At 67.2% G+C, this 24,279-nt stretch overlaps 1 protein-coding gene across 3 annotated transcripts in view; it reads left to right on the plus strand.

The window, feature by feature from the left end:
- Positions 1-954: 954 nt before the first annotated feature.
- Positions 955-24,279, plus strand: part of capslb (calcyphosine-like b) — a 62,686-nt gene continuing 39,361 nt past the window's right edge. For all 3 annotated transcript variants that reach the window (XM_070891761.1, XM_070891932.1, XM_070892016.1), the window contains exon 1: positions 955-984. The gene's annotated coding sequence lies outside the window, so the exon portion shown is untranslated. The remainder of the gene's footprint in view (positions 985-24,279) is intronic.

The following is a 24,279-nucleotide window of genomic DNA, read 5'->3' on the forward strand; positions in this document are numbered from 1 at the left end:
GGGTAACCCCGGGGGGAGGGGGTAACCCGGGGGGATGTAACCCCGGGGGGAGGGGGGGTAACCCCGGGGGGAGGGGATGTAACCCGGGGGGAGGGGGGGTAACCCCGGGGGGAGGGGATGTAACCCGGGGGGAGGGGGGGTAACCCCGGGGGGAGGGGATGTAACCCGCGGGGAGGGGGGGTAACCCCGGGGGGAGGGGGGGTAACCCCGGGGGGAGGGGGGGTAACCCGGGGGGAGGGGGGTAACCCTGGGGGGAGTGGGGGTAACCCCGGGGGGAGGGGATGTAACCCGGGGGGAGGGGGGGTAACCCCGGGGGGAGGGGATGTAACCCGGGGGGAGGGGGTAACCCGGGGGGATGTAACCCCGGGGGGAGGGGGGGTAACCCCGGGGGGAGGGGGGTAACCCGGGGGGAGGGGGGTAACCCGGGGGGAGGGGATGTAACCCGGGGGGATGTAACCCGGGGGGAGGGGGGGTAACCCCGGGGGAGGGGGGGTAACCCTGGGGGGAGGGGGTAACCCGGGGGGATGTAACCCCGGGGGGAGGGGGGGTAACCCCGGGGGGAGGGGGGTAACCCGGGGGGAGGGGGGTTATCCCGGGGGAGGGGGGTAACCCCTGAAGCGGCCCCTCCCCAGTGCCCTGTGTTCCGATAGTTTCAGATTACAATCCGGGGAGTGAGAGAAGTTGCAGCTCCCGGAGCGTGCTCGGTCTGCCTCCCCGGCAGCGCGCGGTGCTCTCGGGCCCCAGCACCGTCACCACCGGCACTTTTCCTCGCTCGGCTCTCCAGGCCCGGGCCGGCCCGACCACACAGGCCTCACCGTTCCCCTAGCAACGCTGGGGGCGGGGGCTGGGCGCAGATTGATGGGATGCCCTACCAATCGGCAGCGAGAGTGGGCCGTGTGACAGCGGGAGCCGGCCAATGGGCGCGGGGCAGGGGCGGGGCCACAAATTGAGCAGCGAGACTCCGGGGGTGAGAGATAAAGGCCGGTGAGTGAGTGAGTGAGTGAGTGAGGGGAGTGAGATTGTGAGTGAGGGAGGGGAGTGAGATAGTGAGGGAGGGAGGGGAGTGAGATAGTGAGTGAGGGAGGGGAGTGAGATAGTGAGGGAGGGAGGGGAGTGAGATAGTGAGTGAGGGAGGAGGGGAGTGAGATTGTGAGTGAGGGAGGGGAGTGAGATTGTGAGTGAGGGAGGGGAGTGAGATAGTGAGGGAGGGAGGGGAGTGAGATAGTGAGGGAGGGGAATGAGTGAGTGATAGTGATGGAGGAGGGGAGTAAGATAGTGAGGGAGAGGAGTGAGTGAGTGATAGTGAGGGAGGGAGGAGGGGAGTGAGATAATGGGTGAAGGAGGAGGGGAGTGAGACAGTGGGTGAGGGAGGAGGCGAGTGAGTGATAGTGAGTGAGTGATAGTGAGGGAGGACGGGAATGAGATAGTGAGGAAGGAGGGGAATGAGATAGTGAGGGAGGAGGGGAGTGAGATAGTGAGTGAGGAAGGAGGGGAGTGAGATAGTGAGTGAGGGAGGAGGGGAGTGAGATAGTGAGTATAGTGTGAGTGATAGTGAGGGGGCAGGGGATAGTGGAGGGAGCGGAGTGAGTGAGTGATAGTGAGGGGGAGGGGGAGTGAGATAGTGAGTGAGGGAGGGGAGTGAGTGATAGTGAGGGGGAGGGGAGTGAGATAGAGAGGGGTGAGGGGAGTGAGTTAGTATAGCGAGTGAGGGTGAGGGGGATAGTGAGGGTGAGGGGAGTTAGTGATAGTGAGGGGGATAGTGAGGGGGAGGGGGAATGAGTGATAGTGAGTGAGGGGAGGGGGAGAGTGAGGGGAGGGGTTAGTGAGAGTGAGTGAGTGATGGAGAGAGAGTGAGTGAGGGGATAGGGTGAGTGAGTGATGGGGAGAGAGTGTGTGAGTCAGTGAGGGGGGAGTGTGAATGAGGGGATATAGTGATGGGAGGGGGAGGAGAGTGAGTGAGGAGGATAGTGAGTGAGGAGTGAGTGAGTGAGGAGATGAGGGGGATAGTGAGTGAGGGGGTGAGTGAGTGAGTGAGGGGGAAAGAGTGAGGATTAATGAGTGATTGAGGGGGTGAGTGAGTGAGGGGAATAGTGAGAGATAATGAGTGAGAGTGAAGGGGCTAGTGAGTGAGAGAGAGGGAGGGGCAGAGAGTGAGTGAGTGGGTTAGTGCGAGAGAGAGAGAGAGGGAGGGGGTGGGAGTTAGGGGGAGGGTGAGGGTGAGAGAGGGAGTGAGCGAGGGGAAGGGAGAGAGAGAGAGAGAGAGTGAGGGGGAGGGAGAGAGAGAGAGAGAGAGAGGGAGGGCGTGGGAGGGGGATAGTGAGTGAGTGGGGTTGAGAGGGGGGATAGTGAGTGAGTGGGGTTGAGAGGGGAGATAGTGAGTGGGGTTGAGAGGGAGGATAGTTAATGAGTGAGGGGTAGAGTGAGAGGGTGTGGAGGTGAGTGGGGGAGGGGAGAAGGAGAGAGAGAGAGACAGAAGTGGATAGAGAGAGAGGGAGAGGGGAGGATAGTGAGTGTGGGGGAGAGAGAGGGAGTGAGGGATGGCGAGGGTGAGTGAGACAGGATAGTGAGTGAGAGAGGGAGAGAGTGATTGAGAGGGGGGTGGGAGGGGGATAGTGAGTGAGTGGGGTTGAGAGGGAGGATAGGGAGTGAGTGAGGGGGATAGTGAGTGAGGGGTAGAGTGAGAGGGTGTGGAAGTGAGTGAGGGGTAGAGTGAGAGGGTGTGGAGGTGAGTGAGGGAGGGGGAAGGAGAGAGACAGAAGCGGAGAGGGGGGGAGGGATGGAGAGGGTGAGTGAGTCAGGATAGTGAATGAGTCAGGGGGGGTCAGTGAGGGGGGTGAGTGAGGGAGAGGATAGTGAGTGAGGGAAAGAGGGAGAGGATAGTGAGTGAGGGAGAGAGGGAGAGGATAGTGAGTGAGGGAGAGAGGGAGAGGATAGTGAGTGAGGGAGAGAGGGAGAGGATAGTGAGGGAGAGTGGGGAGAGGATAGTGAGTGAGGGAGAGAGGGACAGGCTGGTGAGTGAGAGAGGGGGAGAGGGGAGGGCAGGTGAGTGAGTGAGGGAGAGAGAGGGGGGGAGGGAGAGAAGGGCGAGAGCGCGGTGGGGAGAGGGGAGGGCAGGTGAGTGAGGGGGAAAGGCGATTTAATGCAGAAAAGTGTGACGTGATACATTTTGGTAGAAAGAATGAGGAGAGGACCTATAAACTAAATGATAAAATCCTAAAGGGCGTGATCGAACAGAGAGACCTGGGGGTATATGTGCACAAATCGTTGAAGTGACATTGCAGGTTGAGAAAGCAGTTCAAAAGGCTTATGGGATCATAGAATTATAGAATAGAATCCTAGAAATTTACAGCATGGAAGGAGGCCATTTGGCCCATCGTGTCCACGCCGGTCAACAAAGAACTATCCAGCCTAATCCCACTTTCCAGCTCTTGGTCCATAGCCCTGTAGGTTATGGCACTTCAGGTGCACATCCAAGTACTTTTTAAATGTGGTGAGGGTTTCTGCCTCTACCGCCCTTTCAGGCAGTGAGTTCCAGACCCCCACCACCCTCTGAGTGAAAGAAATTCCCCTCAAATCCCCTCTAGACCTCCTACCAATTACTTTAAATATATCATCCTGGGTATCATAAATAGAGGTATAGAGTACAAAAGTGTGGAAATTATGATGAACCTGTATAAAACATTGGTTTGGCCCCAACTGGAGTACTGTGTCCAATTCTAGGCACCATACTTAAGGAAGGATGTGAAGGCTTAGAGAAGGTGCAGAAAAGATTTAAGAGAATGATTCCAGGAATGAGGTACTTCAGTTACGTTAAGAAACTAGGGTTCTTCCTGGAAACATAGAAACATAGAAAATAGGTGCAGGAGTAGGCCATTCGGCCCTTCAATGTGATCATGGCCGATCATTCCCTCAGTACCCCATTCCTGCTTTCTCTCCATACCTCTTGATCCCTTTAGCCGTAAGGGCCACATCGAACTCCCTTTTTGTTCGGGGAGGAGCAGCGAGGAGCGAGCAGCAGCCTATAAAGGCCCAGCGGCGGTCCCAGGTCGGCAGCAGTTTGGGGAGGAACAGATAGCTACAGCTGGTCCAGGGTCAAAAGTAAGAAATAAATAAAAAGTAATCGAATTGTGACGTCACAGCCAAGAGGGTATGTAGTTTTTCTTTTTCTTTATCTTTTTTCTTTTTCTTGTCAGTAAGAAACCTTTGGCTCTGTTACCAATTAAGTTAATCTAAGGGTTAAGTCATGGCAGGAGAGCCCAGACCCATGTCGTGCTCCTCCTGTGCTATGTGGGAATTAGTGTCCCTGACAACTACATGTGCAGGAAGTGCATCCAGCTGCAACTCCTGACAGACTGCATTGCGGCACTGGAGCTACGGATGGATTCACTGTGGAGCATTTGCGATGCTGAGGATGTCGTGAATAGCACGTTTCGTGAGTTGGTCACACCACAGGGAAAGGTTGCACAGCCGGATAGGGAATGGGTGACCATCAGGAAGAGCAAGGGAAGGCAGGGGTGTCCTGTGGTCACCTCCCCCCAAAACAGATGTACCGCTTTTGATGCTGTTGGGGGAGATGGCTCATCAAGGGAAGGCAGCAGCAGCCAAGTCCATGGCACCAGGGGTGGCTCTGCTGCACAGGAGGGCAGGAAAAAGAGTGGGAGAGCTATAGTGATAGGGGATTCTATTGTAAGGGGAATAGATAGGCGTTTCTGTGGCTGGAAACGAGATTCCAGGATGGTATGTTGCCTCCCTGGTGCAAGGGTAAAGGATGTCTCAGAGCAGCTGCAGTGCATTCTGGAGGGGGAGGGTGAACAGCCAGCTGTCGTGGTACATATAGGTACCAATGATGTAAGTAAAAAACAGGATGAGGTCCTACAAGCTGAATTTAGGGAACTAGGAGTTAAATTAAAAAGTAGGACCTTAAAGGTAGTAATCTCAGGATTGCTACCAGTACCATGTGCTAGTCAGAGTAGGAATTGCAGGATAGCTCAGATGAATATGTGGCTTGAGGAATGGTGCAAGGGGGAGGGATTCAAATTCCTGCGACATTGGAACTGGTTCTGGGGGAGGTGGGACCAGTATAAACCGGACAGTCTGCAACTGGGCAGGATCAGAACCAATGTCCTAGGCGGAGTGTTTGCTAGTGCTGTTGGGGAGGGGTTAAACTAAAATGGCAGGGGGATGGGAATCTAGAGGGAAGTAAAAAGGGGGCAGAAGCAAAAGGTAGGAAGGAGAAAAACAAGAGTGGAGGGCAGAGAATTCAAGGGCAAAAATCAAAAAGGGCCACATTACAACATAATTCAAAAAGGACAAAGAGTGTTAAAAAAACAAGCCTGAAGGCTCTGAGTCTCAATGCGAGGAGCATTCGTAATAAGGTGGATGAATTGACTGCGCAGATAGCTGTTAACGGGTATGATATAATTGGGATTATGGAGACATGGGGCTCCAGAGTAACCAAGGCTGGGAACTCAACATCCAGCGGTATTCAATATTCAGGAAGGACAGACAGGAAGGAAAAGAAGGTGGGGTAGCGTTATTGGTTAAAGAGGAGATTAACACAATAGCTGGGATGATGTGGAATCGGTATGGGTAGAGCTGCGAAACATCAAAGGGCAGAAAACGCCAGTGGGAGTTGTGTACAGACCACCAAACAGTAGCAGGGAGGTTGGGGATGGCATCAAACAGGAAATTAGGGGCGCGTACAATAAGTGTACAGCAGTTATCATGGGTGACTTTCATTGACATATTGATTGCGCTAACCAAACTGGTAGCAATACCTGTGGAAGAGGATTTCTTGGAGTGTATAAGGGATGGTTTTCTAGACCAATATGTCGAGGAACCAACTAAAGAGCAGGCCATCCCAGACTGGGTCTTGTGTAACGAGAGAGGATTAATTCACAATCTTGTTGTGCGAGGCCCCTTGGGGAAGAGTGACCATAATATGGTAGAATTCTTCATTAAGATGAAGAGTGACACAATTAATTCAGAGACGAGGGTCCTGAACTTAAAGACAGGAAACTTCGAAGGTATGAGACGTGAATTGGCTACGATAGACTGGAGAATGATACTAAAGGGTTGACGGTGGATAGGCAATGGCAGACATTTAAATATCACATGGATGAACTATGACAGTTGTAAGAATAAAAAAGGGAAGGTGGTTCAACCGTGGCTAACAAGGGAAATTAGGGAAAGTGTTAAATCCAAGGAAGAGGCATATAAATTGGCCAGAAAAAGCAGCAAACCTGAGGACTGGGAGATTTAGAATTCATCAGAGGAGGACTAAAGATTTAATTAGGAGGGGGGAAATAGAGTATGAGAGTAAGCTTGCAGGGAACATAAAAACTGACTGCAAAAGCTTCTATAGATATGTGAAGAGAAAAAGATTAGTGAAGACTAATGTAAGACCCTTGCAGTCAGATTCAGATGAATTCATAATGGGAAACAAGGAAATGGCAGAGATTTGAACAAATACTTTGGTTCTGTCTTCACTAAGGAAGACACGAATAAGCTCCCAAAAATACTAGGGGACCGAGGGTCTAGTGAGAAGGGGGAACTGAGGGAAATCCTTATCAGTCAGGAAATGGTGTTAGGGAAATTGAAGGGACTGAAGGCCGATAAATTCCCAGGCCCCGATAGTCTGCATCCCAGAGTACTTAAGGAAGTGGCCCTAGAAATAGTGGATGCATTGGTGGTCATTTTCCAACATTCCAATTACTCTGGATCAGTTCCTATGGACTGGAGGGTAGCTAATGTAACCCCACTTTTTTAAAAAAGGAGGGAGAGAGAAAACAGGGAATTATAGACCGGTTAGCCTGACATCGGTGGTGGGAAAATGCTGGAATCAATTATTAAAGATGAAATAGCAACGCATCTGGAAAGCAGTGACAGGATCGGTCCAAGTCAGCATGGATTTATGAAAGGGAAATCATGCTTGACAATTCTTCTAGAGTTTTTTGAGGATGTAACTAATAGAGTGGATAAAGGAGAAACAGTGGATGTGGTGTATTTGGACTTTCAAAAGGCTTTTGACAAGGTCTCACACAAGAGATTAGTGTGCAAAATTAAGGCACATGGTATTGGGGGTCATGCATTGACGTGGATAGAAAACTGGTTGGCAGACAGGAAGCAAAGTGTGGGAATCAATGGATCCTTTTCAGAATGGCAGCAGTGACTAATGGGGGTGCCACCAGGATTCAGTGCTGGGACCCCAGCTATTTACAATATATATTAATGATTTAGACAAAGGAATTGAATGTAATATCTCCAAATGTGCAGATGACACTAAGCTGGGTGGCAATGCGAGCTGCAAGGAGGATGCTAAGAGGCTGCAGGGGGACTTGAACAGGTTAGGTGAATGGGCAAATGCATGGCATGTAGGAGTTCCGAGTAGAGCGCTTGCTTTGGGAGTCTCGTGTCGGGCATGCGAGCAATGTGGCCTGCCCAGCAGAGCTGATCGAGTGTGGTCAGTGTTTCGATGCTGGCCTGGTCAAGGATGCTAATGTTGCTGCGTCTGTCCATTCAATAAGATCAGTCAGAGGAGCATTTTGAAGCGCGAGTCTGGAGCTGTGGGCAAATCAAAAAAAGCTAGCCGCCCCAGCAGCAAAATCCATAATGGTCTCGAGAGGGCGACAAAACCAAAATGGGTGACAAAATTAGACGGCATCAGAATGTAGGTAGATGATTGGTGGCATCTCTTGGAGCGTGGAGGACCCTAGTGGAGGGGTTGGGACCTAAGAGCAGGTGCAGGAGAAGCAGAGGATGGAATCTGCGAGGAGCGGGAATTGGGACGGGCGAGGAGCGGGGGTCGGGACGGGCGAGGAGCGGGGGTCGGGTCGGGCGAGGAACGTGGGTCGGGACGGGCGAGGAGCGGGGGTCGGGTCGGGCGAGGAGCGGGGGTCGAGATGGGTAAGGAGCGGGGGTCGGGCAAGGAGCGGGGGGCGAGGAGCGGGGGTCGGGACGGGCGAGGAGCGGGGGTCGGAACGGGCGAGGAGCGGGGGTCGGGTCGGGCGAGCAGCGGGGGTCGGGACGGGCGAGGAGCGGGGGTCGGGACGGGCGAGGAGCGGAGGTCGAGATGGGCAAGGAGCGGGGGTCGGGCAAGGAGCGGGGGGCGAGGAGCGGGGGTCGGGACGGGCGAGGAGCGGGGGTCGGGACGGGCGAGGAGCGGGGGTCGGGTCGGGCGAGGAGCGGGGGTCGGGCGAGGAGCGGGGGTCGGGACGGGCGAGGAGCGGGGGACGGGCGAGGAGCGGGGGTCGGGACCGGCGAGGAGCGGGGGACGGGCGAGGGACGGGGGTCGGGACGGGTGAGGAGCGTGGGTCGGGACCGGCGAGGAGCGGGGGTCGGGACGGGTGAGGAGCGGGGGTCGGGACCGGCGAGGAGCGGGGGTCGGGACGGGTGAGGAGCGAGGGTTGGGACGGGTGAGGAGCGGGGGTCGGGACCGGCGAGGAGCGGGGGTCGGGACGGGCGAGGAGCGGGGGACGGGACGGGCGAGGAGCGAGGGTTGGGACGGGTGAGGAGCGGGGGTCGGGACCGGCGAGGAGCGGGGGTCGGGACGGGCGAGGAGCGGGGGACGGGACGGGCGAGGAGCGAGGGTTGGGACGGGCGAGGGACGGGACGGGCGAGGAGCGAGGGTTGGGACGGGCGAGGAGCGGGGGTCGGGACGGGCGAGGAGCGGGGGTCGGGACGGGCGAGGAGCGGGGGACGGGACGGGCGAGGAGCGGGGGACGGGACGGGCGAGGAGCGGGGGACGGGCGAGGAGCGGGGGTCGGAACCGGCGTCGGGACGGGCGAGGAGCGGGGGTCGGGCGAGGAGCGGGGGACAGGCGAGGAGCGGGGGTCGGGACGGGCGAGGAGCGGGGGACGGGACGGGCGAGGAGCGGGGGACGGGACGGGCGAGGAGCGACGGTTGGGACGGGCGAGGAGCGGGGGACGGGACGGGCGAGGAGCGGGGGTCAGGCGAGGAGCGGGGGTCGGGACGGGCGAGGAGCGGGGGTCGGGACGGGCGAGGAGCGGGGGACGGGCGAGGAGCGGGGGACGGGCGAGGAGCGGGGGACGGGACGGGCGAGGAGCGGGGGACGGGACGGGCGAGGAGCGGGGGACGGGACGGGCGAGGAGCGAGGGTTGGGACGGGCGAGGAGCGGGGGACGGGCGAGGAGCAGGGGTCGGGACGGGCGAGGAGCGGGGGTCGGGACGGGTGAGGAGAGGGGGTCGGGTCGGGTGAGGAGCGGGGGTCGGGACGGGCGAGGAGCGGGGGTCGGGTCGGGCGAGGAGCGGGGGTCGGGTCGGGCGAGGAGCGGGGGTCGGGTCGGGCGAGGAGCGGGGGTCGGGACCGGCAAGGAGCGGGGCTCGGGCGAGGAGCGGGGGTCGGGACCGGCAAGGAGCGGGGGTCGGGACGGGCGAGGAGCGGGGGACGGGCGAGGAGCGGGGGTCGGGCGAGGAGCGGGGGTCGGAACCGGCAAGGAGCGGGGGACGGGCGAGGAGCGGGGGTCGGGCGAGGAGCGGGGGACGGGCGAGGAGCGGGGGTCGGGCGAGGAGCGGGGGACGGGCGAGGAGCGGGGGACGGGCTAGGAGCGGGGGACGGGCTAGGAGCGGGGGTCGGGACGAGCGGGGGACGCGCGAGGAGCGGGGGTCGGGCGAGGAGCGGGGGTCGGGACGGGCGAGGAGCGGGGGACGGGCGAGGAGCGGGGGTCGGGACGGGCGAGGAGCGGGGGTCGGGACGGGCGAGGAGCGGGGGACGGGCGAGGAGCGGGGGACGGGCTAGGAGCGGGGGACGGGCTAGGAGCGGGGGTCGGGACGAGCGGGGGACGCGCGAGGAGCGGGGGTCGGGCGAGGAGCGGGGGTCGGGACGGGCGAGGAGCGGGGGACGGGCGAGGAGCGGGGGTCGGGACGGGCGAGGAGCGGGGGTCGGGACGGGCGAGGAGCGGGGGACGGGACGGGCGAGGAGCGGGGGTCGGGTCGGGCGAGGAGCGGGGACGGGACGGGCGAGGAGCGGGGGTCGGGTCGGGCGAGGAGCGGGGGACGGGACGGGCGAGGAGCGGGGGACGGGACGGGCGAGGAGCGGGGGTGGGGACGGGCGAGGAGCGGGGGTCGGGACGGGCGAGGAGCGGGGGACGGGACGGGCGAGGAGCGGGGGTCGGGACGGGCGAGGAGCGGGGGTCGGGACGGGCGAGGAGCGGGGGTCGGGCAAGGAGCGGGGGGCGAGGGGCGGGGGTCGGGACGGGCGAGGAGCGGGGGTCGGGACGGGCGAGGAGCGGGGGTCGGGTCGGGCGAGGAGCGGGGGTCGGGTCGGGCGAGGAGCGGGGGTCGGGACCGGCGAGGAGCGGGGGACGGGCGAGGAGCGGGGGTCGGGCGAGGAGCGGGGGACGGGCGAGGAGTGGGGGTCGGGACGGGTGAGGAGCGGGGGTCGGGACGGGTGAGGAGCGGGGGTCGGGACCGGCGAGGAGCGGGGGTCGGGACGGGTGAGGAGCGGGGGTCGGGACCGGCGAGGAGCGGGGGTCGGGACGGGCGAGGAGCGGGGGTCGGGACGGGCGAGGAGCGGGGGACGGGACGGGCGAGGAGCGAGGGTTGGGACGGGCGAGGGACGGGACGGGCGAGGAGCGAGGGTTGGGACGGGCGAGGAGCGGGGGACGGGCGAGGAGCGGGGGTCGGGCGAGGAGCGGGGGTCGGAACCGGCGTCGGGACGGGCGAGGAGCGGGGGTCGGGCGAGGAGCGGGGGACGGGCGAGGAGCGGGGGACGGGCGAGGAGCGGGGGTCGGGACGGGCGAGGAGCGGGGGACGGGCGAGGAGTGGGGGTCGGGCGAGGAGCGGGGGTCGGGACGGGCGAGGAGCGGGGGACGGGACGGGCGAGGAGCGGGGGACGGGACGGGCGAGGAGCGAGGGTTGGGACGGGCGAGGAGCGGGGGACGGGACGGGCGAGGAGCGGGGGTCAGGCGAGGAGCGGGGGTCGGGACGGGCGAGGAGCGGGGGTCGGGACGGGTGAGGAGAGGGGGTCGGGTCGGGTGAGGAGCGGGGGTCGGGACGGGCGAGGAGCGGGGTTCGGGTCGGGCGAGGAGCGGGGGTCGGGTCGGGCGAGGAGCGGGGGTCGGGACCGGCAAGGAGCGGGGGTCGGGCGAGGAGCGGGGGTCGGGACCGGCAAGGAGCAGGGGTCGGGACGGGCGAGGAGCGGGGGACGGGCGAGGAGCGGGGGTCGGGCGAGGAGCGGGGGTCGGAACCGGCAAGGAGCGGGGGTCGGGACGGGCGAGGAGCGGGGGACGGGCGAGGAGCGGGGGTCGGGCGAGGAGCGGGGGACGGGGGACGAGCGGGGGACGGGCGAGGAGTGGGGGACGGGCGAGGAGCGGGGGTCGGGACGGGCGAGGAGCGGGGGTCGGGACAGGCGAGGAGCGGGGGTCGGGACGGGCGAGGAGCGGGGGTCGGGACGGGCGAGGAGCGGGGGACGGGACGGGCGAGGAGCGGGGGTCGGGTCGGGCGAGGAGCGGGGGACGGGACGGGCGAGGAGCAGGGGTCGGGTCGGGCGAGGAGCGGGGGAGGGGACGGGCGAGGAGCGGGGGACGGGACGGGCGAGGAGCGGGGGTGGGGACGGGCGAGGAGCGGGGGTCGGGACGGGCGAGGAGCGGGGGACGGGACGAGCGAGGAGCGGGGGTCGGGACGGGCGAGGAGCGGGGGTCGGGACGGGCGAGGAGCGGGGGACGGGACGGGCGAGGAGCGGGGGGTCGGGCGAGGAGCGGGGGTCGGGCGAGGAGCGTGGGTCGGGACGGGCGAGGAGCGAGGGTTGGGTCGGGCGAGGAGCGGGGGTCGGGCGAGGAGCGGGGGACAGGCGAGGAGCGGGGGACGGGACGGGCGAGGAGCGAGGGTTGGGTCGGGCGAGGAGCGGGGGTCGGGCGAGGAGCGGGGGACAGGCGAGGAGCGGGGGGCGAGGAGCGGGGGTCGGGACGGGCGAGGAGCGGGGGTCGGGTCGGGCGAGGAGCGGGGGTCGGGTCGGGCGAGGAGCGGGGGACGGGACGGGCGAGGAGCGGGGGTTGGGTCGGGCGAGGAGCGGGGGACGGGACGGGCGAGGAGCGGGGGTCGGGACGGGCGAGGAGCGGGGGTGGGGACGGGCGAGGAGCGGGGGTCGGGACGGGCGAGAAGCGGGGGACGGGACGGGCGAGGAGCAGGGGTCGGGACGGGCGAGGAGCGGGGGTCGGGTCGGGCGAGGAGCGGGGGACAGGCGAGGAGCGTGGGTCGGGACGGGCGAGGAGCGAGGGTTGGGTCGGGCGAGGAGCGGGGGTCGGGCGAGGAGCGGGGGACAGGCGAGGAGCGGGGGGCGAGGAGCGGGGGTCGGGACGGGCGGGGGTCGGGTCGGGCGGGGGTCGGGTCGGGCGAGGAGCGGGGGTCGGGCGGGGGTCGGGTCGGGCGAGGAGCGGGGGTCGGGACGGGCGAGGAGCAGGGGACGGGCGAGGAGCGGGGGACGGGCGAGGAGCGGGGGTCGGGCGAGGAGCGGGGGACGGGCGAGGAGCGGGGGACGGGCTAGGAGCGGGGGTCGGGACGGGCGAGGAGCGGGGGACGGGCGAGGAGCGGGGGACGGGCGAGGAGCGGGGGTCGGGACGGGCGAGGAGCGGGGCACGGGCGAGGAGCGTGGGTCGGGCGAGGAGCGGGGGACGGGCGAGGAGCGGGGGACGGGCGAGGAGCGGGGGTCGGGACGGGCGAGGAGCGGGGGACGGGCGAGGAGCGGGGGACGGGCGAGGAGCGGGGGTCGGGACGGGCGAGGAGCGGGGCACGGGCGAGGAGCGTGGGTCGGGACGGGCGAGGAGCGGGGGTCGGGACGGGCGAGGAGCGGGGGATGGGACGGGCGAGGAGCGGGGGACGGGACGGGCGAGGAGCGGGGGACGGGACGGGCGAGGAGCGGGGGACGGGACGGGCGAGGAGCGGGGTTCGGGACGGGCGAGGAGCGGGGGTCGGGTCGGGCGAGGAGCGGGGGTCGGGACGGGCGAGGAGCGGGGGACAGGCGAGGAGCGTGGGTCGGGACGGGCGAGGAGCGAGGGTCGGGCGAGGAGCGGGGGATGGGACGGGCGAGGAGCGGGGGACAGGCGAGGAGCGGGGGTCGGGACGGGCGAGGAGCGGGGGTCGGGCGAGGAGCGGGGGTCGGGACGGGCGAGGAGCGGGGGACGGGACGGGCGAGGAGCGGGGGTTGGGATGGGCGAGGAGCGGGGGACGGGACGGGGGCGAGGAGCGGGGGACGGGACGGGCGAGGAGCGAGGGTTGGGTCGGGCGAGGAGCGGGGGACGGGCGAAGAGCGGGGGTCGGGACGGGCGAGGAGCGGGGGACGGTACCGGCGAGGAGCGGGGGTCGGGACGGGCGAGGAGCGTGGGTCGGGACGGGCGAGGAGCGGGGGACGGGACGGGCGAGGAGCGGGGGACGGGACGGGCGAGGAGCGGGGGACGGGACGGGCGAGGAGCGGAGGTCGGGACGGGCGAGGAGCGGAGGTCGGGACGGGCGAGGAGCGGGGGTCGGGACGGGCGAGGAGCGGGGGTCGGGCGAGGAGCGGGGGTCGGGCGAGGAGCGGGGGACGGGACGGGCGAGGAGCGGGGGACGGGACGGGCGAGGAGTGGGGGTCGGGCGAGGAGCGGGGGTCGGGCGAGGAGCGGGGGACAGGACGGGCGAGGAGCGGGGGTAGGGACGGGTGAGGAGCGGGGGACGGGACGGGCGAGGAACGTGGGTCGGGACGGGCGAGGAGCGGGGGACGGGACGGGCGAGGAGCGGGGGTCGGGCGAGGAGCGGGGGACGGGCGAGGAGCGTGGGTCGGGACGGGCGAGGAGCGGGGGTCGGGACGGGCGAGGAGCGGGGGGTCGGGTCGGGCGAGGAGCGGGGGACGGGCGAGGAGCGGGGGACGGGACGGGCGAGGAGCGGGGGGTCGGGTCGGGCGAGGAGCGGGGGACGGGCGAGGATCGGGGGTCGGGCGAGGAGCGGGGGACGGGACGGGCGAGGAGCGGGGGTCGGGCGAGGAGCGGGGGACGGGACGGGCGAGGATCGGGGGACGGGCCGGGCGAGGAGCGGGGGTCGGGCGAGGAGCGGGGGACGAGACGGGCGAGGAGCGGGGGTCGGGCGAGGAGCGGGGGTCGGGCGAGGAGCGGGGGACGGGACGGGCGAGGAGCGGGGGACGGGACGGGCGAGGAGCGGGGGTCGGGCGAGGAGCGGGGGTCGGGCGAGGAGCGGGGGACGGGACGGGCGAGGAGCGGGGGACGGGACGGGCGAGGATCGGGGGACGGGACGGGCGAGGAGCGGGGGTCGGGCGAGGAGCGGGGGACAGGACGGGCGAGGAGCGGGGGTGGGGACGGGTGAGGAGCGGGGGACGGGACGGGCGAGGAGCGTGGGTCGGGACGGGTGAGGAGCGGGGGACGGGACGGGCGAGGAGCGGGGGTCGGGCGAGGAGCGGGGGACGGGACGGGCGAGGATCGGGGGTCGGGACGGGCGAGGAGCGGGGGACGGGACGGGCGAGGAGCGGGATTCGGGCGAGGAGCGGGGGTCGGGCGAGGAGCGGGGGACGGGACGGGCGAGGATCGGGGGACGGGACGGGCGAGGAGCGGGGGTCGGGCGAGGAGCGGGGGACAGGACGGGCGAGGAGCGGGGTAGGGACGGGTGAGGAGCGGGGGACGGGACGGGCGAGGAGCGTGGGTCGGGACGGGTGAGGAGCGGGGGTCGGGTCGGGCGAGGAGCGTGGGTCGGGACGGGCGAGGAGCGGGGGTCGGGTCGGGCGAGGACCGGGGGTCGGGTCGGGCGAGGAGCGGGGGTCGGGACGGGCGAGGAGCGGGGGTCGGGTCGGGCGAGGAGCGGGGGTCGGGACGGGCTAGGTTCCGGGGTCGGGACGGGCGAGGAGTGAGGATCGGGACGGGCGAGGAGCGGGGGTCGGGACGGGCGAGGTTCCGGGGTCGGGTCGGGCGAGGAGCGGGGGACGGGCGAGGAGCGGGGGACGGGCGAGGAGCGGGGGTCGGGACGGGCGAGGAGCGGGGCACGGGCGAGGAGCGTGGGTCGGGACGGGCGAGGAGCGGGGGTCGGGACGGGCGAGGAGCGGGGGATGGGACGGGCGAGGAGCGGGGGACGGGACGGGCGAGGAGCGGGGGTCGGGACGGGCGAGGAGCGGGGGACGGGACGGGCGAGGAGCGGGGGACGGGACGGGCGAGGAGCGGGGTTCGGGACGGGCGAGGAGCGGGGGTCGGGTCGGGCGAGGAGCGGGGGTCGGGACGGGCGAGGAGCGGGGGACAGGCGAGGAGCGTGGGTCGGGACGGGCGAGGAGCGAGGGTCGGGCGAGGAGCGGGGGACAGGCGAGGAGCGGGGGTCGGGACGGGCGAGGAGCGGGGGTCGGGCGAGGAGCGGGGGTCGGGACGGGCGAGGAGCGGGGGACGGGACGGGCGAGGAGCGGGGGTTGGGATGGGCGAGGAGCGGGGGACGGGACGGGGGCGAGGAGCGGGGGACGGGACGGGGGCGAGGAGCGGGGGACGGGACGGGCGAGGAGCGAGGGTTGGGTCGGGCGAGGAGCGGGGGACGGGCGAGGAGCGGGGGTCGGGACGGGCGAGGAGCGGGGGACAGTACCGGCGAGGAGCGGGGGTCGGGACGGGCGAGGAGCGTGGGTCGGGACGGGCGAGGAGCGGGGGACGGGACGGGCGAGGAGCGGGGGACGGGACGGGCGAGGAGCGGGGGACGGGACGGGCGAGGAGCGGAGGTCGGGACGGGCGAGGAGCGGAGGTCGGGACGGGCGAGGAGCGGGGGTCGGGACGGGCGAGGAGCGGGGGTCGGGCGAGGAGCGGGGGTCGGGCGAGGAGCGGGGGACGGGACGGGCGAGGAGCGGGGGACGGGACGGGCGAGGAGTGGGGGTCGGGCGAGGAGCGGGGGTCGGGCGAGGAGCGGGGGACAGGACGGGCGAGGAGCGGGGGTAGGGACGGGTGAGGAGCGGGGGACGGGACGGGCGAGGAACGTGGGTCGGGACGGGCGAGGAGCGGGGGACGGGACGGGCGAGGAGCGGGGGTCGGGCGAGGAGCGGGGGACGGGCGAGGAGCGTGGGTCGGGACGGGCGAGGAGCGGGGGTCGGGACGGGCGAGGAGCGGGGGGTCGGGTCGGGCGAGGAGCGGGGGACGGGCGAGGAGCGGGGGACGGGACGGGCGAGGAGCGGGGGGTCGGGTCGGGCGAGGAGCGGGGGACGGGCGAGGATCGGGGGTCGGGCGAGGAGCGGGGGACGGGACGGGCGAGGAGCGGGGGTCGGGCGAGGAGCGGGGGACGGGACGGGCGAGGATCGGGGGACGGGCCGGGCGAGGAGCGGGGGTCGGGCGAGGAGCGGGGGACGAGACGGGCGAGGAGCGGGGGTCGGGCGAGGAGCGGGGGTCGGGCGAGGAGCGGGGGACGGGACGGGCGAGGAGCGGGGGACGGGACGGGCGAGGAGCGGGGGTCGGGCGAGGAGCGGGGGTCGGGCGAGGAGCGGGGGACGGGACGGGCGAGGAGCGGGGGACGGGACGGGCGAGGATCGGGGGACGGGACGGGCGAGGAGCGGGGGTCGGGCGAGGAGCGGGGGACAGGACGGGCGAGGAGCGGGGGTGGGGACGGGTGAGGAGCGGGGGACGGGACGGGCGAGGAGCGTGGGTCGGGACGGGTGAGGAGCGGGGGACGGGACGGGCGAGGAGCGGGGGTCGGGCGAGGAGCGGGGGACGGGACGGGCGAGGATCGGGGGTCGGGACGGGCGAGGAGCGGGGGACGGGACGGGCGAGGAGCGGGATTCGGGCGAGGAGCGGGGGTCGGGCGAGGAGCGGGGGACGGGACGGGCGAGGATCGGGGGACGGGACGGGCGAGGAGCGGGGGTCGGGCGAGGAGCGGGGGACAGGACGGGCGAGGAGCGGGGTAGGGACGGGTGAGGAGCGGGGGACGGGACGGGCGAGGAGCGTGGGTCGGGACGGGTGAGGAGCGGGGGTCGGGTCGGGCGAGGAGCGTGGGTCGGGACGGGCGAGGAGCGGGGGTCGGGTCGGGCGAGGACCGGGGGTCGGGTCGGGCGAGGAGCGGGGGTCGGGACGGGCGAGGAGCGGGGGTCGGGTCGGGCGAGGAGCGGGGGTCGGGACGGGCTAGGTTCCGGGGTCGGGACGGGCGAGGAGTGAGGATCGGGACGGGCGAGGAGCGGGGGTCGGGACGGGCGAGGTTCCGGGGTCGGGTCGGGTGAGGAGCGGGGGTCGGGTCGGGCGAGGAGCGGGGGTCGGGTCGGGCGAGGAGCGGGGGTCGGGCGAGGAGCGGGGGACGGGCGAGGAGCGGGGGTCGGGCGAGGAGCGGGGGACGGGCGAGGAGCGGGGGACGGGCGAGGAGCGGGGGTCGGGACGGGTGAGGAGCGGGGGTCGGGCGAGGAGCAGGGGTCGGGACGGGCGAGGAGCGGGGGACGGGCGAGGAGAGTGGGTCGGGACGGGCGAGGAGCGGGGGTCGGGACGGGCGAGGAGCGGGGGACGGGCGAGGAGCGTGGGTCGGGACGGGCGAGGAGCGGGGGTCGGAACCGGCAAGGAGCGGGGGTCGGGCGAGGAGCGGGGGTCGGGCGAGGAGCGGGGGACGGGCGAGGAGCGGGGGTCGGGCGAGGAGCGGGGGACGGGCGAGGAGCGGGGGTCGGGCGAGGAGCGGGGGTCGGGCGAGGAGCGGGGGACGGGCGAGGAGCGGGGGTCGGGCGAGGAGCGGGGGTCGGGCGAGGAGCGGGGGACGGGCGAGGAGCGGGGGACGGGCGAGGAGCGGGGGTCGGGCGAGGAGCGGGGGACGGGCGAGGAGCGGGGGTCGGGCGAGGAGCGGGGGTCGGGACGGGCGAGGAGCGGGGGTCGGGACGGGCGAGGAGCGGGGGATGGGACGGGCGAGGAGCGGGGGATGGGACGGGCGAGGAGCGGGGTTCGGGACCGGCGAGGAGCGGGGGACGGGACGGGCGAGGAGCGAGGGTTGGGTCGGGCGAGGAGCGGGGGTCGGGCGAGGAGCGGGGGTTGGGACGGGCGAGGAGCGGGGGTCGGGACGGGCGAGGAGCGGGAGACGGGCGAGGAGTGGGGGTCGGGACGGGCGAGGAGCGAGGGTTGGGTCGGGCGAGGAGCGGGGGACAGGCGAGGAGCGGGGGACAGGCGAGGAGCGGGGGACAGGCGAGGAGCGGGGGACAGGCGAGGAGCGGGGGACGGGACGGGCGAGGGTCGGGTCGGGCGAGGAGCGGGGGTCGGGTCGGGCGAGGAGCGGGGGACGGGCGAGGAGCGGGGGACGGGCGAGGAGCGGGGGTCGGGCGAGGAGCGGGGGTCGGAACCGGCAAGGAGCGGGGGTCGGGACGGGCGAGGAGCGGGGGACGGGCGAGGAGCGGGGGACGGGCGAGGAGCGGAGGGTCGGGCGAGGAGCAGGGGACGGGCGAGGAGCGTGGGTCGGGACGGGCGAGGAGCGGGGCATGGGACGGGCGAGGAGCGGGGCATGGGACGGGCGAGGAGCGGGGGACGGGACGGGCGAGGAGCGGGGTTCGGGACCGGCGAGGAGCGGGGGACGGGACGGGCGAGGAGCGAGGGTTGGGTCGGGCGAGGAGCGGGGCTCGGGCGAGGAGCGGGGGTTGGGACGGGCGAGGAGCGGGGGACGGGACGGGCGAGGAGCGAGGGTTGGGTCGGGCGAGGAGCGGGGGACGGGCGAGGAGCGGGGGTCGGGACGGGCGAGGAGCGAGGGTTGGGTCGGGCGAGGAGCGGGGGTCGGGCGAGGAGCGGGGGACGGGCGAGGAGCGGGGGACGGGACGGGCGAGGAGCGAGGGTTGGGTCGGGCGAGGAGCGGGGGTTGGGACGGGCGAGGAGCGGGGGACGGGACGGGCGAGGAGCGAGGGTTGGGTCGGGCGAGGAGCGGGGGACGGGCGAGGAGCGGGGGTCGGGACGGGCGAGGTGCGGGGGACGGGACCGGCGAGGAGCGGGGGTCGGGACGGGCGAGGAGCGGGGGTCGGGCGAGGAGCGGGGACGGGCGAGGAGCGTGGGTCGGGACGGGCGAGGAGCGGGGGTCGGGACGGGCGAGGAGCGGGGGTCGGGACCGGCGAGGAGCGGGGGACGGGCGAGGAGCGGGGGACGGGCGAGAAGCGGGGGGCGGGACGGGCGGGGGATGGGACGGGCGAGGAGCGGGGGTCGGGCGAGGAGCGGGGGACGGGACGGGCGAGGAGTGGGGGTCGGGCGAGGAGCGGGGGTCGGGCGAGGAGCGTGGGTCGGGACGGGCGAGGAGCGGGGGTAGGGACGGGCGAGGAGCGGGGGTCGGGACGGGCGAGGAGCGGGGGTCGGGTCGGGCGAGGAGCGTGGGTCGGGTCGGGCGAGGAGCGGGGGTCGGGACGGGCGAGGAGCGTGGGTTGGGTCGGGCGAGGAGCGTGGGTCGGGTCGGGCGAGGAGCGGGGGTCGGGACGGGTGAGGAGCGGGGGTCGGGTCGGGCGAGGAGCGGGGGTCGGGACGGGTGAGGAACGTGGGTCGGGACGGGCTAGGTTCCGGGGTCGGGACGGGCGAGGAGTGAGGATCGGGACGGGCAAGGAGCGGGGGTCGGGACGGGCGAGGTTCCGGGGTCGGGACGGGCGAGGAGTGGGTGTCGGGACGGGCGAGGAACGTGGGTCGGGACGGGTGAGGAACGTGGGTCGGGACGGGCGAGGAGCGGGGGACGGGACGGGCGAGGAACGGGGGACGGGCGAGGAACGGAGGTCGGGACGGGCGAGGAGCGGGGGACGGGCGAGGAGCGGGGGTCGGGACAGGCAAGGAGCGGGGGACGGGCGAGGAGTGGGTGTCGGGACGGGCGAGGAGCGGGGGACGGGCGAGGAGTGGGTGTCGGGACGGGCGAGGAGCGGGAGACGGGCGAGGAGCGGGGGTCGGGACGGGCGAGGAGCGGGGGTCGGGTCGGGCGAGGAGCGGGGGTCGTGCGAGGAGCGGGGGTCGGGACGGGCGAGGAGCGGGGGTCGGGTCGGGCGAGGAGCGGGGGTCGTGCGAGGAGCGGGGGTCGGGACGGGCGAGGAGCGGGGGTCGGGTCGGGCGAGGAGCGGAGGTCGTGCGAGGAGCGGGGGTCGGGACGGGCGAGGAGCGGAGGTCGGGACGGGCGAGGAGCGGGGGACGGGCGAGGAGCGGGGGTCGGGACGGGCGGGGAGCGGGGGTCGGGACGGGCGAGGAGTGGGAGACGGGCGAGGAGTGGGGGTCGGGACGGGCGAGGAGCGGAGGTCGGGACGGGCGAGGAGCGGGGGACGGGCGAGGAGCGGGGGTCGGGACGGGCGAGGAGCGGAGGTCGGGACGGGCGAGGAGCGGGGGACGGGTGAGGAGCGGGGTTCGGGACGGGCGAGTAGCGGGGGACGGGCGAGGAGTGGGGGTCGGGACGGGCGAGGAGCGGAGGTCGGGACGGGCGAGGAGCGGGGGACGGGCGAGGAGCGGGGGTCGGGACGGGCGAGGAGCGGAGGTCGGGACGGGCGAGGAGCGGGGGACGGGTGAGGAGCGGGGTTCGGGACGGGCGAGGAGCGGGGGACGGGCGAGGAGTGGGGGTCGGGACGGGCGAGGAGCGGAGGTCGGGACGGGCGAGGAGCGGGGGTCGGGCGAGGAGCGGGGGTCGGGACGGGCGAGGAGCGGGGGTCGGGACGGGCGAGGAGCGGAGGTCGTGCGAGGAGCGGGGGTCGGGACGGGCGAGGAGCGGGGGACGGGCGAGGAGCGGGGGTCGGGACGGGCGAGGAGCGGGGGTCGGGACGGGCGAGGTTCCGGGGTCGGGATGGGCGAGGAGCGGAGGTCGGGACGGGCGAGGAACGTGGGTCGGGTGAGGAGCGGGGGTCGGGACGGGCGAGGAGCGGGGGTCGGGACGGGCGAGGTTCCGGGGTCGGGATGGGCGAGGAGCGGAGGTCGGGACGGGCGAGGAGCGGGGGTCGGGTGAGGAGTGGGGGTCGGGACGGGCGAGGAGCGGGGGTCGGGTGAGGAGCGGGGGACGGGACGGGCGAGGAGCGGGGGACGGGACGGGCGAGGAGTGGGGGATGGGCGAGGGACGGGATGGGCGAGGAGCGGGGGACGGGCGAGGAGCGGGGGACGGGCGAGGAGCGGAGGTTGGTAACGGTGAGGGGAGGACGGACGAGACACAGAGGAGCGGAGAGGTCGGAGCCCAGAGGTGGAGCAGTGTGGACAAGACCAAGGGAAGGCACAGTGCGGGCCAATAGCGAGGCTGTGAAATGGTGAGGCTCACATTGTGTACTACGGATTCCACGTAGAGAGAGGTCCTGTGGGAAGGAGGAAGGAAGGAGGACAATAGGAGTATGTTTGAGTGTGTGTATGTATTGGCACATGTGGCGGAGCCTGGTCTCCAGTTGTCTTGGACCTCCTTGCCACTGGACCAGGACCTTGCTCCGTCAAGCCCGTGTGGTGGCTGGTGTGCAACGACCACCCTACATTAAAACAATTCACACACAGGCATCTTCCACCCTTTACATAAGAACATAAGAAATAGGAGCAGGAGTAGGCCATACGGCACCTCCAGCCTGCTCTGCCATTCAATAAGATCATGGCTGATCCGATCATGGACTCAGGCCCGCTCCCCATAACCCCTTATCCCCTTATCGTTTAAGAATCTGTCTATGTCTGTCTTAAATTTATTCAATGTCCCAGCTTCCACAGCTCTCTGAGGCAGTGAATTCCACAGATTTACAACTCACTGCGAGAAGAAATTCCTCCTCATCTCAGTTTTAAATGGGCGGCCCCTTATTCTAAGATCATGCCCTCTAGTTCTAGTCTCCCCCATCAGTGGAAACATCCTCTCTGCATCCAACTTGTCAATCCCCCTCATAATCTTATAAGATCACCTCTCATTCTTCTGAATTCCAATGAGTAGAGGCCCAACCTATTCAACCTTTCCTCATTAGTCAACCCCCTCATCTCCGGAATCAACCTAGTGAACCTTCTCTGAACTGCCTCCAAAGCAAGTATATCCTTTCGTAAATATGGAAACTAAAACTGCACGCAGTATTCCAGATGTGGCCTCACCAATACCTTATATAACCGTAGCAAGACTTCCCTGCTTTTGTACTCCATTCCCTTTGCAATAAAGGCCAAGATACCATTGACCTTCCTGATCACTTGCTGTACCTGCATACTATCCTTTCGTGTTTCATGCACAAGTACCCCCAGGTCCCGCTGTACTGCGGCACTTTGCAATCTTTCTCCATTTAACTAATAACTTGCTCTTTGATTTTTTTTCTGCCGAATGCATGACCTCACACTTTCCGACATTATACTCCATCTGCCAAATTTTTACCCACTCACTTAGCCTGTCTATGTCCTTTTGCAGATTTTTTGTGTCCTCACACATTGCTTTTCCTCCCATCTTTGTATCATCAGCAAACTTGGCTACGTTACACTCAGTCCCATCTTCCAAGTCGTTAATATAGATTGTAAATAGTTGGGGTCCCAGCACTGATCCCTGCGGCACCCCACTAGTTACTGGTTGGCAACCAGAGAATTAACTATTTATCCCGACTCTCTGTTCTCTGTTACTTTGCCAATCCTCTATCCATGCTAATATATTACCCCCAACCCCGTGAACTTTTATCTTGTGTAGTAACCTTTTATGTGGCACCTTGTCAAATGCCTTCTGGAAGTCCAAATACACCACATCCAGTGGTTCCGCTTTGGAAAGCAGTGAGAGGATCGGTCCAAGTCAGCATGGATTTATGAAAGGGAAATCATGCTTGACGAATCTTCTGGAATTTTTTGAGGATGTAACTGGTAGAGTGGACAAGGGAGAACCAGTGGATGTGGTGTATTTGGACTTTCAAAAGACTTTTGACAAGGTCCCACACAAGAGATTGGTGTGAAAAATCAAAGCACATGGTATTGGGGGTAATGTACTGACGTGGATAGGGAACTGGTTGTCAGACAGGAAGCAGAGAGTCGGGATAAACGGGTCCTTTTCAGAATGGCAGGCAGTGACTAGTGGAGTGCCGCAGGGCTCAGTGCTGGGACCCCAGCTATTTACAATATACATTAACGATTTAGATGAAGGAATTGAGTGTAATATCTCCAAGTTTGCAGATGACACGAAACTGGGTGGTGGTGTGAGCTGTGAGGAGGACGCTAAGAGGCTGCAGGGTGACTTGGACAGGTTTGGTGAGTGGGCAAATGCATGACAGATGCAGTATAATGTGGATAAATGTGAGGTTATCCATTTTGGGGGCAAAAACACGAAGGCAGAATATTATCTGAATGGCGGCAGATTAGGAAAAGGGGAGGTGCAACGAGACCTGGGTGTCATGGTTCATCAGTCATTGAAAGCTGGCATGCAGGTACAGCAGGCAGTGAAGAAGGCAAATGGTATGTTGGCCTTCATAGCGAGGGGATTTGAGTATAGGAGCAGGGAGGTCTTACTGCAGTTTTCTCTTCGATAACAGTGAGTAAACTTTAACATTGTTGTTGCCAATTTAAGTGTATCTAAGGGTTAAGTCATGGCAGGAGAGCTCGGTCGGGTGTTATGCTCCTCCTGTACCATGTGGGAACTCAGGGACGACTCCAATGTCCCTGACGACGATGTGTGCGGGAAGTGTATCCACCTCAAGCTCCTGACAGACCGCGTTGCGGAGTTGGAGCTGAGGGTGGATTCACTCTGGAGCATCCACGATGCTGAGAATGACGTGAGTAGCACGTGCAGCGAGTTGGTCGTGCCGCAGGGAAAGGGTCCACAGCCAGCTCGGGAATGGAAGACCAACAGGAAGAGCAGTGCAAGGAAGGTAGTGCAGGGGTCCCCTGCGGTCATCCCCCTGCAAAACAGATACACTGCTTTGGGTACTGTTGAGGGGGATGACTCATCAGGGGAGGGCAGCAGCAGCCAAGTTCATGGCACCGTGGCTGGTTCTGCTGCACAGGAGGGCAGGAAAAAGAGTGGGAGAGCGATAGTGATAGGGGATTCAATCATAAGGGGAATAGATAGGTGTTTCTGCGGCTGCAACCGAGATTCCAGGATGGTATGTTGCCTCCCTGGTGCAAGGGTCAAGGATGTCTCGGAGCGGGTGCAGGACATTCTAAAAAGGGAGCGAGATCAGCCAGTTGTCGTGGTGCACATTGGTACCAACGACATAGGTAAAAAAAGGGATGAGATCCTACGAAACGAATTTAAGGAGCTAGGAGCTAAATTAAAAAGTAGGACCTCAAAAGTAGTAATCTCGGGATTGCTACCAGTGCCATGTGCTAGTCAGAGTAGGAATCGCAGGATAGCGCAGATTAATACGTGGCTTGAGCAGTGGTGCAGCAGGGAGGGATTCAAATTCCTGGGGCATTGGAACCGGTTCTGGGGGAGGTGGGACCAGTACAAACCGGAC

The sequence above is a fragment of the Pristiophorus japonicus genome, chromosome 1 (assembly GCF_044704955.1).
Source record: "Pristiophorus japonicus isolate sPriJap1 chromosome 1, sPriJap1.hap1, whole genome shotgun sequence".
NCBI lineage: Eukaryota > Metazoa > Chordata > Chondrichthyes > Pristiophoridae > Pristiophorus > Pristiophorus japonicus.